Genomic DNA, 13,892 nt, shown 5'->3' with positions numbered 1-13,892 from the left:
GAAAACCTCTGAAGCTAGGGACTTTACACTTTCTACCCTGGCAACAGAATCCTACTTTAACAAAGAGTTAAAAGTCAAGTAATAGGCTAAGAAAATGAGCAAGCAACAGAAAAAAGAGTGACATAGAAAGTTACTATGGTGACAAGGAAGATCAAAGGACACACTCAGAATATAACAAAGTCAAAAGTTTTGCATCCCAAACCTCAAAGAAAAATAAGAATTGATCTTAAACCATTGAAGAGCTCAAAAGAGATTTTTAATATTAAGTAGGAGAGGAAAAATTGGGAAAAGAAATGAAAATACAAAAATCTACTGAGAAGAAAACCTTAAAAAACAAAATTTGCCAAATGGGAAAGAAGATACTAAAGCTCTCTGAGGAAAATCATTCCTGAAAAGATAGTGTGATTGAGAAAGAATTAAAATTGTGAATTTACTTTGATAGTACTGTCATAATTATTATATTGACATGGTCTATCATTTATTTTTTATTTCTTTTAGAAATATTTTATCATTAAATCCATATAAATATTTTGTGCTTTGGTGGGTTGGTCTTTAAATATTGCATGCAGTATGCAGTTTCTTGCATTGGGATTTCCTTCTCTATCATTGTAACTTATTTTTGTTATTATTACATGGAAATGTTATTGACTTTTAGGTGCATTTTGTATCCTGAAACTTTGCTAAAGCTTTTATCTTCTTTAGTATACTGCTGATTTTCTAGAGATTGAGGGTGGTGGGAAAGAGAGTGCTATGTGACACACAGTAAGCATGAAGGATTTCTTTTGTTCATGATGTGGTTATCTTATTATGTTTCTTGGTATCTTGGTCTGCAGAGACAATTGCCCTATCTCTTGTTCATAATTCTTAATAGGAATAATTTTGAGAATTTGGGAGATCCAGAGAAAAATTTCTAATCCTTTATACTACAAGTCACATAATCTGGAAGTACTTCACTTAACATTCTACTGCAAGAATCCTAACATAGGTGCTAAGAGAAAGGAAGGATAAATAAAATTCCTGGGAGATCTGAGTTTCTGGGGGCACATGATCTCCTGTTATGTTGTAGATGGATTTCCCACAGATTTCCCACTTTCAATACAGTATAGCCATGGTTCTTCCCAAGAAGCATCTGAAGCATGTAACAGCTCCAAAGCATCGAGTGCTGGATAAATTAACCGAAGTTTTTGTCCAAGGTCATCCACAGGTATCCAAAAGCTTAGAGCTTCCCACTCGTTATCTTCCTGAGGAAAAATTCAATTGTGTTCTGATTAGAGAGAAACTAAGGAAACTGCAAGCAGCAACTCAAGATTAATGGCAAAGTCTACACTGATATCACATCCGCTGCTGGCTTTATGAATGTCATTGGCTATGAGAAGACAGGTGAACATTTCTGTCTGGTTTATGACACAAAGGGACACTTTGCTGTTCATAGCATCACAGCTAATTATACATTGGGCAAAGTAAGAAAAATATGGGTAAAAATGGCTTTCTCCATCTTGTGACACTTGATGTTCTCACTATCCATTAGCCAGGGCCTCTCATCAAAGTAAGTGACACCATTCAAATTGGTTTAGAAAGTGGGAGAATCACTGATATCAAGTTCAATACTATTAATCTGTGTATGGTGACCAGTGGCTAACTTGGATTGAATTGATATAATCATAAACATTCTGGCTATTTGTATATTGTCCATGTAAAAGATTTCAAAAATAATAGTTTTGCCATTTGGATCTCAAATGTTTGTTACTGGCAAAGGTAATAATAAGATTTGGATCTCTTTTCCCTTAGGAAAGGGTATCCACCTTATAATCGCTAAATAGACAAGAGCTTGAAAGCTCAACATCACTGGCTAAATGATTTGTAAAGAAGATGAGTTATTACAATGCAATTAAAAAAAGATTGCCCTGCAAAAGTATAAAATACAAAAATTGTTGTGTCACAGTTCCTTTTTGTGGTCCTACCTCAGTTTCCCTAAATTATCCTGCCTCAGTTTTCCTAATTGTCCTGCCTCAGTTTTCCTAAAATGTCTTATCTCAGTTTCCCTAAATTGTTCTGCTCAGTTTCTCTGAATTGTCCTGCCTTAGTTTTCCTAGACTGTCCTGCCTCAGTTTCCCCATTTTCTGCCTCAGTTTCTTTGAATTGTTCTGCCTCAATCCCCCAGTTGCAACCCCCCTTTTCTGCTCATTAGAACTGAGATAATTAGGGCTGTGGAGATCTGATATTCCAAAAGATAAAACTCTAGATGTCCTATCTCACATACCTAATTGGTATCTTTAAGTTTCAGACTTCCTGGCTCTAGTTGGATACCTCCTATGTCCTCCCATTTGTAAGAATTTATGATCTTTCCCCAACTTGTCAGAACTGGATTGATGGTCCCTGCCTAGAGATTCCTGCTCACCAGAGTTTGGACTCACCCCACCCCCCACTTTGTCTACCAGAATTTAGAGCCATATATATGTCATTGAAACTTACATTCACTGTTGGATGCTTTGAGACATCAGCCTGGGGGCAGCATGTCCACAGCACAATCTCTCCCTCTCAAATAAAATATTAAAAACTTTTTATTCTCTTTCTATCTTGCCTCAGTTTCTCTAGCATTATTTTATAAATGAAACAAGAAATAGCTTAACTCAGTCTCATAAAGAGAACTCAAACAAGCTTTAGATGTCCTTTTCTTCTTTTCTTGGATTAGAGCCTTCTGGATATGAATGTTGCATAAATTGATAGAAGATTTAGATATATTGGTTAGTATTATTTGATTGCTTTTCTTTGTAGCCTGAGAAGATCTACTCTAGTTGGAGGATTGGAAGAGGATTTATCCCAAAATGGTTGATATAAAAACTAAAGATATCAATAAGCTTCAAAAAAAAAAAAAAGAAAAGAAAAAAAGAAAAAAGAAAAGAAAAGAAAAGAAAAGAAAAGAAAAGAAAAGAAAGAAAGAAAGAAAAAAAGGAAAAATGTATGAAGGTTAGGGAGGGACCCAAAAGAAAGGAGGAAAAAATTAGAGGAAAGTGAGCAAGAAACAAGAATGTGATATCTAACCCCTCTTCCCTTCTTTTTAAAGTTGTTTTCCTCTCCTTTTTTCTTTATAATGGGCAATAGCTATTCAATGAATACACAGTTGCATTGTAAATGTAAATTATTATCACTTAGTGATGTCCAAAAAGAAAATAGAGCATTACAGACGCATGAAGCTATCCTAAGATGGGGAACATAGGAATAATTGTGAATGAGAAAATATACCTAAGAATAGCACAGAAAGCAGATGAATGAAATGAATAGGATACAGGAAGAATTTGGAATTGTTAAGAGAAGGAACTATAAGAGTTAAACAGTTTCTCAATTTAGTAAGATTGCCAAAGTGATATTCAAGGAAAAGAAAACAGGAAGTTTGGATTATCAGAAGTGTGAAAAGAGATTAGTCTTCATGTACCTCTGAGGCATAGGAAGGTTTTTGATTTCCTAAACGGGTGAGAGATAGAGTTGGCTGTCCTTGGAGGGTTGCAGGGTGATGGTATAAAGTTAGTTTTAGGCCTTGAGATGAAGTTGTTTTGAGGTTGAATGTTGTAGTTATATTAAAAACCCGAAAGTTACATATCTATATACTGTCTGTATCTTAATGGTCCACATCCAATATATAGTATAGTAGATCTTAATTTCTAATTGATTTTTTGAGAATGTGGTGATTTGAAGACTTTGATAAATAAGTGGGCAATGAATGAGAGAAAAAGTATTAGGCTATGATTATAGAATATAAAATATTAGATCTGTAGTAGACTTCAAATCATAGACTTTATCATTGACTTTAAAAGATTAGATCTGGAAAGCACCAGAGAAAGAAAGAGGCAAAAAGAGAGAAACACACAAAGAGACAGAGAAACAGGGAGAGAGTTAGAGAAAGCAGACAGACAGACAGACTTAAAGACAGACTGTTAGCAACAAAGAGAGATAAAAAAAGACAGAAGGCATTACCTCCGTCATGCATGACCATTCAAGCTTTGACTTACAAGAACTATGTTCAAACTCGAAGGTGACTATCCCCAATTATTATTTCTTTAGCTTTTGCTGTACCTATCCAGACTTATTTGTAAAAATCCTTTTGAATATTGCTGGCTTATGTTTGTTTCGCACAGGTAAAAGTTCTTCATTCACATCCTTTAAAATATTGAGGGTAATACTGCATTTTAACTGTAACACAGCCTTTACTTCACCTTAAAAATGAAAAAATAAAAATAAAATCCCCAAACCTCCCAAAACAAAAATAAAAACAAAACACAATAAAAGTTCTTAAATGTAGATTACATATAGAAGATCTAATTCTCCTTCACCTCTGGTGAATTTTTCCTTTCCTTTGGAAATAATCAACATTCTTGTGAGTACCATTTTCATTCCATAGTCATATATAGGTATTCATACTTTTATTCTCTTGGCTCAAATTCTTTTAAAAGTGAGATATACAAGTGATCCCTGCAGAGATAATTTCATCATAGAGATGCATACAAGCATTCAGCTTTATGGTACATCTGTAAGGATTTAAACCATGAAAATTAAACTTTGAGGGCTAACTGGAGAACTTTCTGACATTTCAATGAGTTAGTCTTTCACTCAATAGATGCATATATATACACATATGTATACATGTATATACATATGCACATATATGTACACACATATATACACACATACATATATAATACACACATACATAATGTTTTAACATCAGGACAATGGACCATTGTCTTAATTACAATCTTTATACCTTTCAATTGCTTAATTGTTTTAAATGTTTAGTTTTAATAGCATATCTTTTATTGTACAAAATGTCCTTTTGGTTTCTGCTAATTTCTTTCCTTATTAGTTTCCAAAAACTTGAAAACATTCATTTTAAAAACATTGATATTGTATAAATTGATCTTCAGTCTGCATCATTTTCTATAAAAAATTTCTATTTCTTTCCAAAAATCACCTGTTTCCTCATTTCTTATAGCACAAAAGTAGTCCATCACATTCATACACCACACCTTATTCAGGTCTTCTCCAACTGACAGCCATTCCTTCAGTTGACAATTCTTTGCCACTACAAAAAGAAGTGCTGTAAATATTTTCATACATATAAGACTTTTTCATCTTTATTTGACACTTTTAGAGTATTTAACAGTGGTATACCTGGGTCACCTTTAATAAACTCTAGGATCAGGTCATTCACATACAGATTTGGAGAGAGATTAATTGGTCAGGAAGTGGGAGGAAGCTACTCATAGATAGAGTGTCCTCTGAAGACTAAAAAATATACAAGAGAGCTTCACTTTGTTAATTTATTGATTAATCATATATCCTGTCATGCTCTTTGATAGCAGAAAGTGGTGAAATGAGGCGAAGTCTATGTGTCTATGTCACTCATAGTAACACTACTATATCTATCTGTAGTATTCATTGATCACATCAATAGTCAATTTCACATGTTATTTGGAAGACTAACTCATTTGAATGTCAGAATGATGGAAGCATAGGTTGACAGGATCTTATAGGATGTCTAGGATGAACCCCTAATTTGTCATTCATCAAATAGAACCCTAAAGAGGTTGTTATTTTCCCAAGGTCATACATGTTGTAAATGTCACTGCTATGACTTGAATCAAAGTACCCTGATTATAAATTGGGTTCTTTCTTCATAACTTTCCAGAAAAATGTGATGAGTTCCCCAATACCAGTCACTTAGGTTGAAGGAATTTGGAATAGTTATTTAAAAAAAAAAAAAAAAACCTTTCCTAAAATCCACCCTTCTAGAGAGAGAAGGGGAAGTTCCTTATTTATACCAGGGATTTGTACATCTCTATAAAACCAGTCCAGTTTTAAGAATTCTAACAGCTGAGGTCAAAGTCTAGTTGTATTATTGTATTTTCTCCAGCTATTGTAATCCTGTATTATCCCAGAAACTTGGTGCTTTATAAAGACTAATTCTCTTGAAGATTAGGTCCTAGGATTCTCAAAATTTAGCTTTTTAGAGAGGCAGCCTTGGTAAGACCATTCAGAATATTTTGTTTCTTTTCTATGGCTGCCATACCTTGGTTGAGAGATTATCTCACTGCTCTCTCCCAAGCTCAGGCTAGGGGCATGGAGTCCAGGTGTTTTCCCCGTATGTTATGGGAGTGCCCATACCATACCCATGTGCTTCTGCCCCAAAACAATCTTTAGCAACATTGTTGTAGGTTCCACTAGTCCCAATTTTGGTCCTTTGAGGAGCTTTTAGGATGTCTCTAGAAAAGGCTGTGAGTGGGAAAGACCAAAAAAGATACTTCTGCAATTTATCCTTTCCTCTCCTTTTTGTAGGATCATGTCTCCTGCCATGATCAATTAATCCTCAACTGCTGAGATATAATCAAAGACAGACTTGCTATCTTTATGCTCAGCTGAATGATCAGGAAGTTCTATCACTCTACCCCATTTAGAATACTGAAAATAGAATATCAGGACATATAATGTTAGATTTCCCATTTTCCTAATTCATACTCATTTTAATCTCTTTAAAAACTATTGAAAATGGAAGAGATACTGAAGGACTGGAGATAGTTTTTTCCCCCGATAAACATTTCTAAATATAGATTAGTAGGTTTGAATTTTGATTGTTGTCCAAATTTTGGAATATTCATTCTTTTTTCATCCATGGCTGACTCTTTGTGATTCCATTTGGGATTTTTTTTTTTTTTTTTTTTTGCAAAGATACTAGAATGGCTTGGAATTTCCTTCTCCAGTTTATTTTATGTATTGTGAAACTGAGGAAAACAGGGTTAAGTGACTTGCCCAGAGTCATGCAGCTAGTAAGTGCCTGAGTTCAGATTTGAACTGAGATTCTCAGTAGTCTATCCACTGTACCAGTTAGCTTCACCAACTATTTAGTCATCTAATTTTTCACATTCCACCCCACTCCATTATACAAACAATTAAAATTGAAGTTGAGAAAACAACTTATATACAATCTCCATAGGGAGAAACTAGTAGGGTTGATATTTAACATCTTTTTCTTGGTGCTTTTATTTTTATTCATCATAATAATAGCTTTTTAATTTTCAAAATACATGCAAAGATAGTTTTCAACATTTATCCTTGTAACATCATGTTCTTTAACATCAATTCTATATTTTATATCACATCATATTGAATTTAACCAAGGCATTTTGTAAAGGCTTTTCTGATGTTCTTTTAGACAAAGTGAAAAGATATGAAAAAGATGATAGTGCAATTAGATAGATTCAAAATTTACTGAATAACCCATGCCCAAAGTTGGGTGGTAAATAGGCAGGTGACAGTTGGCAGGAAGTCTTTAATGGGGTGCTCCAACAATCTGTTCCATTTTTTGTTAAAAATGTTCAATAATTTGGATGAAGATTTTTTTTTTGTCCAGTTATTTCAATAATGTCTGACTCTTTGTGACCCCATTTGGAAGTTGTTTCTTTTTTTTTTTTTTTTTGGCAAAGATTACTTGAATGGTTACCATTTCTTTCTCCAGCTTACAGGTGAGGAGCCAAAACAAAACATTAATACTTGTCCAAGTTCACACAGCAAAATGTCTATGGCTGGATTTGTACTTATGAAGATGAGTCTTCCTGATTAAGTTCAGTGTTCTAGCCACTGTATCACCTAGCTAAACTGAGGAGATATAGGGGATGTTAATCAAAGAGCAAAGTTGCAGAGAGAGTTTTCTACTTTATAGGAGAAAAAAATCCATAACAATTGAAGTTTACCAGAAGTAAAATAGGCAGCTTGAGTTTGTAGGGAGTTTTCCATGACTGCATATTTTCAAATAAATCCCTCATTATAATTCTTTGTTAAAAATGTAGAGGAAATTCTGAATCAAATACCATTTGGATGGTAACTGAGGACCTTTCTGAATCTCAGATTCTGTAAGTTTTTTTTTTTTTTTTTTTTTAAATAAGCGAATATTAGACCATAACAAAGAACAGTGCCATAGAGATCATCTGGACTCTCATTGAATTGATTCCCAGCATTGGGATAATACTTGTTCAATTACTAAGAGAAACAAGACAAGATGCTTACTGAGGCACAGTCCAATCCCTTCCCAAATTCTGTAGATACTGGGCCCATCTCTGTCCTTTTCAATAGCTAGGGCAGTTCAATGTTTTCCTTAAGTACATTTCTGAAAGTTCCTGCTTGGATTGACTTAGTTCAATGGGACTGCTATGGCATCTTGCCTACTATCCCTATATCAGTTTTACAGGAGAAGATCTTGTGGAGGTTTCCTCTTAAGTCCAATGTCATTAAAAGCTCATGGTAATATATAGAAATCAAGACTCAACAACCAAGAAGGATGGATTTAAAATCCATTCCTAATGCATGCAGAGTATGTGACTATGGACTAAGCAAATTTTAAAGATTGTAGATTTCAGAGAAGGTACAGACCTGCCTAGGGAGAGAAAGCTCCCTCTACCAATGAATTTCCAGGTCAAGTATCATGGTATTGAGAATTGGAAGGGACCTTAGAATTCATCTAGTCCTGGCTTGATCATGCTACATAAGGAAAATTAGAGCCAGGGGAAACAAATTACATAGCAATGTTGGTCAAGTAAAGTTTCATTGTCATCAAATTTTCTTATTTTCTTAGGATTTCTTTTTAGACTAAATGCAAGACCCATTTTGGTACTTATCTACATGCTACATATAATATATAATTAGACTTTAAGGGTTTCATTGAAATCATTCAATCTAGTCCTCCTATATGATAGTTAGAGAAGTTGAGATCCAGAGAGGTGAAATCATTTAGGTAAGTTCCCATAGCAGGTCTATAGCACAGCTGAGACTAGAATTTAGACCTTCTAATTGATACCCACCCCCAGGAATTAGTACTCTCTGTCATGCTTCTCAGGTACTGTTTTTGTTATGTTTGGAAGGGAATCAGTGTTAAGTAACTGGGCCAGGATTACAAAGATATTAAGTGTCTGTGTCTAGATTTGAACTCAATCCTCCTGACATTGTCCACTGCACCACCTAGCTGCTCCTTAGATATTGTTGTTTTAGAAGGAAGACAAAATAATTGTTTATATAGTACCTATTATACCCAAATATTTATTAAGTACCTACTAAGTTCTAGGCCCTGCACTAAACAATTCACAATTATTATCTCCATTGATCCTTTCAATAACCTTTCTAGGTAAGGCCTGTTATTATGCCCATTTTACAACTGAGGAAAATGCAGCAAAAGAAAGAAAGAAATTAAGTGAATTGCCAAGGTCACATAGCTGGTAAATGTCTCAAGTCAAATTTGAACTCCTTTTAACTTTTACTATTCATTTTACTTGTCCATTTATAGTGATTTGTTTTACTTTTATTTTACCCTTCTCAAGTTTCTCATTACATTTTAATTGCATCTCCATATTTATGTTTAACTCATCATCATAGGTTTATAGAATTAACTAGAAGAGACTTCACAGATTAGCTCTTCTATCTCCTCAATTTTAATGGTGAAAAAACTGAGGCAAAGAGAGAGTTGCTCTCATTTTTTTTTGTGTTTTTTTTTTCAAGCGGAGTACAAGGGAAGACTGTTTTAATTCCCTTCCCTCTCAATCCATTTAGATGTAGAGCACCTGAGGAGGGAGTGACAACAGGGAGAAGGAAAAGAAAAGCATTTAAAGAGAGAAAGAAGAATCCTGTTTTCATCCTCTGTCTGGCAAGACAAGCTCTAAGTGCCTCCTCTTTGAGACTCAGACAAAACATGGTTGAAGCTCAATTGACGACTTAATTGTGCCAGGCAATTCAGAGGCACTCAGAGGTGACATTGCCTGCCTGGATGACCCTTGTTGAAGGGAAAGGATCGTTTATCGGAATGGTTTCCAAAGGGCCTTGTTTCCTGGGAGCGTCTGCAATGGACAGATGCTACTATCAGTGTCAAGCTGAGAGGTGCTGTGAGTGTTTAAGGCAGACACCACACATGTTCCTTTCGTTTTCCTGCCAGCCTTTGGGAGTAATTTCCTGAGGGCCGGTGGAACCCTCCAAGAAAAATTCAGCAAACTCTTCCCCCCCCCTCCACTTTTAGCTTGACTTCTTTTGGGGCTGGGGTATAGAATTCCAACCTTTCAGCAGCTTTGGAACCAGCTCTTAACTTCCCCGTATACTGCAGGGTTTCTGTACATCATTTTCCCCCCTCTGTTTTTAATTTCACTTTAAAGCAATGGAGTTACAATCTTTGTAAACAAACTAATCAATCAATGGGATCAGCCATGAATGGGAAAAAGCTAGATAATTTGATGGATTCCAGGCAATTAAAAAAAAATAAAATAAAAAAGCAACCAAAACCAACAACAGGCAACTTGTATAAATGAACAGAATGCTTATCTGAGGAAATAGAGTCCCCCGCAGGAGCTCTCAAAAGATCACATGGATTCTTTCCTCTCAGTCTATTAAATCTTCCATATGCTTGGAGGAGATTATACAGTTCAGAGGATTAGCATTTAGGGTTTTCAAGCCTTGTCTGGAATACAAGAGAGCATTCAATAATTCAACAGATATTGGTTAAAGGACTGATATAAGCAAGGCTCAGTGCTCAATGTAGGAGAGAGATACACAAATGGAAAATTAGCCTCCCTTCCCTGGAGGGGATCCTAATCTAATGGGGAGAAATACCCAGATACAGACAACCACATGGAAAAAGGAAAACAAGAAAGCTAATTGGTGCAGCAGCAAAAATTTTGGAAGATTTGACTTTGAATCCTGTGTCTCTGATCCTGGGAAAGTCAACTAACTTTATTGTGCCTCAGTTTCCCGATCTGTAAAATTGAGGAGATAGAATAGATGATCTCTGTGGTTCTTTCTAGCTCTAATTCTATGATCCTACAATAATGAGTCTAGCAAAAAAACCAAAACGAAACAAAACTAAACAAAAATCCCAGAGATGTGAAAAGAAAGTATAGTGAGAAAATTTAGGAGGGACAATATTGCTCTCACTGGAATCAGCATCTAGAGTTGAAAAAGAGTAACTCAGGAAAGTTCACCAGGTAGCAAGTGTCAGGAGCATGATTTGGTTCTAGGTGTCCTGATTCTGGAATTATCAGTTTCTTCATTTTTGTATAGTATATTTTAGATTGGGAACAGTGTAAATTAGAGGGAGTTCATAAAAGAGTGTGACATCTGGGATGAATATTTTTTTTTAAATAAAATTTATCTTTCCAGTTATGCGTAGGGTTTTTTTGTTGTTTTTTTTTACATTTGATTTCAAACCTTTGAGTTTCAGATTTTCTTGCTTCCAACCTCCTTATTCCCCATTCCATTGAGAAGGCACATGGTAAAGTATGCCAAACATTTCCATAAAAGTCATGCTGTAAAAGAAAATATAGATCTTTATGTTTCCCTCAAACAAACAAACCTTAAGAAAAATAAAGTCTTTTTTTTTTTAAGTATGCTTCAATCTGTAATTAGACATAATCAGTTCTTTTTCTGGGTATGGATAGTATTTTTCATCATAAGTCTTAGATCTTTGTATTGTTGAGAATAACATGGTCATTCGCAGCTGACCATGGGACGAGTCTTGAAGAAAAGATTTTCACTTATGCATTTAGAAGAAAAATACAGGATAAATAAGGAAATGATCAGTTTGGGGGCATGAGGGCAAAGGAGGGAGAACGGAGAATATGTGATAAGGCAAGTAGATTGGAGTCAGATTGTAGAGAATTTTAATAACACCATGAAGTTTTTATCAGTTTTGTTAATTTATTTAATAGACAATGGGAAACCACTGAAGTTCACTGGTTTTTTCCTTTTCTTCCCTTCCCTTTCCTTTTTTTTTTTTTTTTTTTTTTTTTTTTTTTTTTTTTTTTTGTTAGTAAAGCAAAGTGTTTAGTAAAGTAAAGCAATCACACTAGTGTCTAACAACAACTTTGTAAAGGACTAACTGAAGAGGAGATAAACTTAAGGCAGAAACTGGTCTCCCTATTTTCAGTTTCTTTTGCTTCCATTCTTCACATTATTGTTCATGTCTAATGGGGTTTTCTTGGCAAAGATACTAGAGTGGTCTGTCATTTCCCAGCTCCTATTACAGTTGGGGAACTGAGGCAAATAGGGTTAAATGACTCGTCCAGCATCACACAGCTAGTGTCTGAAGTCCGATTTGAACTCAGGAAGACATAGCTCTCTATCCACTCTTGTTGCTAATCTATAATCAGAACCTTTCCTATGCTTGTCAAATCCCTTTCCATCTTTTAAAAGCCAAACAAATATTATCTCCTCAAATATGACCATATTTGCAGTTGTAAATCTGTAAACATAAAATAAAAGCGGCATCTATATGTTGTTTGGTATGTAGCAGAGTCTGCATGGGACTAAACATGTGCTGTGGCCCCCTACTAAAGGGCATCCATGAACAGAGAGTCCTGGCTGGTGGTCCTTGTGCATCCCTGATTGGGGGTTAGTGGGTAAGCTGTAGGAAAAGCAAATGCACCACAAAGAACCACACTAAAGTCTTCATCTCTCTCTCTGCCTCCCATCCAAACAGGTGGATTGGGTCTTTGGATCTCCCTCCTTGCCTTCCAACCAGGAGAAGGCGATGTCCTTCCTCTCACTCTCCCCAGGAGCAGCTATAGTGATTATGAGTATATAGCGGAAGGGGCAGGACCATGTAGTGCAACCCTAGAAATAACCCCAAGGCCACCTGACCTTGGGAAGGATGGGGTTAGAACCATGTATTTCTTCCCTTCGGCTATCTTGTCTTAATTTACTTTATACAGGCTGGATGCTGAGTCCAATAGTTTGCTGGCTGTCCAGCCTGATGGCCAGTGAAAATGGGGTTTCTAAAACTAACGAGCAACCATAATGAGTTGCCTGAAGTTAACACAGGCGCAGAACAAAATTGAGTTGACCTAGTGACATTTCAGGCCTAAAACCAGAGCTCTGAAAGGTTCCTGTGAGCTCTGTCTAGGGAACTATGGGTACTGCACCTGTACACAAAGTCAGAACTAGGCCATTTCTCAGCTCCACCTCTAAGCCATAAAATTAGCATGTCAGGGACTTGAATCACCTGCCTTCTCTTACTTTTCTCTATAAATTTACCTGTTTATTTCTGTCTCTTTGCTAATTTTTGGGAATTTAGCACACTTTGATTGGTGTTACAATTATAATAAACTTTGCCCTTGAGTTGGAGATAGGTCTGAGCCTCCAAATTCTTTTGAGACACCTCAAGATACTTGTCTGGAACCCCAACATTTTAGGGGTCCCCTTGAATTCCAACAATGGGATTGCCAAGATTAGGATGATTCAGTGTTTGAAACCATTTATTGTCTGCCTCAATGCCTTGTGTTTCATTCACTAAGAACAAGTGACAAACAGTAATTTTGAGATGACTATTTCTAGTTTTGATGGATACCTCATGAACTTGAAAAAAAACAGTTTTCATTAGTTTCTTTCTCAAATTAATTGCCCCACTGTACTCCAAAAAAGGCCTAATGCTAAATGCAGTGAGATTATCAACAATCTTTCTCTTCCTGAAAACTCTCTCTCTAGTCATCTAGACCATATTCATGGTGGATTATTTGCATTTATTTTTGAGGGGCTGCCACATCACATTGTTAATTCCAATTGAGCTTAAAGTCTACTAAAATCCCCAAATCTTTTTCAGAACAATGGTTGTCTCCCTTATGCCCATTTAGTTTAGCCCCAAGAAACGGATTTTTCTATAACCAAATATAAAAAAAAATATATTTTTATTACTATTTTATCTCATTCTATTAGGTGATATTCTCTAGCTTATCAAGATCCTTTTGGATTCTGACAAGACGTTATATGTGTTGACTATCCCTTCCAGCTTGTAGTTATCTGTAAATGTGATGGATGTGTTACCTATGCATTTATTCAACTTAATAGAAAAAAAAAAAGTTAAACAACACAAAGTT

The 13,892-nt window shown here is 35.5% G+C and overlaps 1 long non-coding RNA gene and 1 pseudogene across 1 annotated transcript in view; both read left to right on the top strand.

Moving 5' to 3' along the window:
- The window catches only part of LOC141540947 (uncharacterized), a 53,221-nt gene that overhangs the window by 25,824 nt on the left and 13,505 nt on the right, over positions 1–13,892 (top strand). The gene's annotated exons all lie outside the window — the stretch shown is intronic.
- LOC141552187 (small ribosomal subunit protein eS4-like) lies at positions 1,109–1,820 on the top strand (annotated as a pseudogene).

Source organism: Sminthopsis crassicaudata, chromosome 1, assembly GCF_048593235.1.
Source record: "Sminthopsis crassicaudata isolate SCR6 chromosome 1, ASM4859323v1, whole genome shotgun sequence".
In the NCBI taxonomy this organism is placed as follows: domain Eukaryota; kingdom Metazoa; phylum Chordata; class Mammalia; order Dasyuromorphia; family Dasyuridae; genus Sminthopsis; species Sminthopsis crassicaudata.
This window is presented reverse-complemented; position numbering and strand designations above follow the sequence as displayed.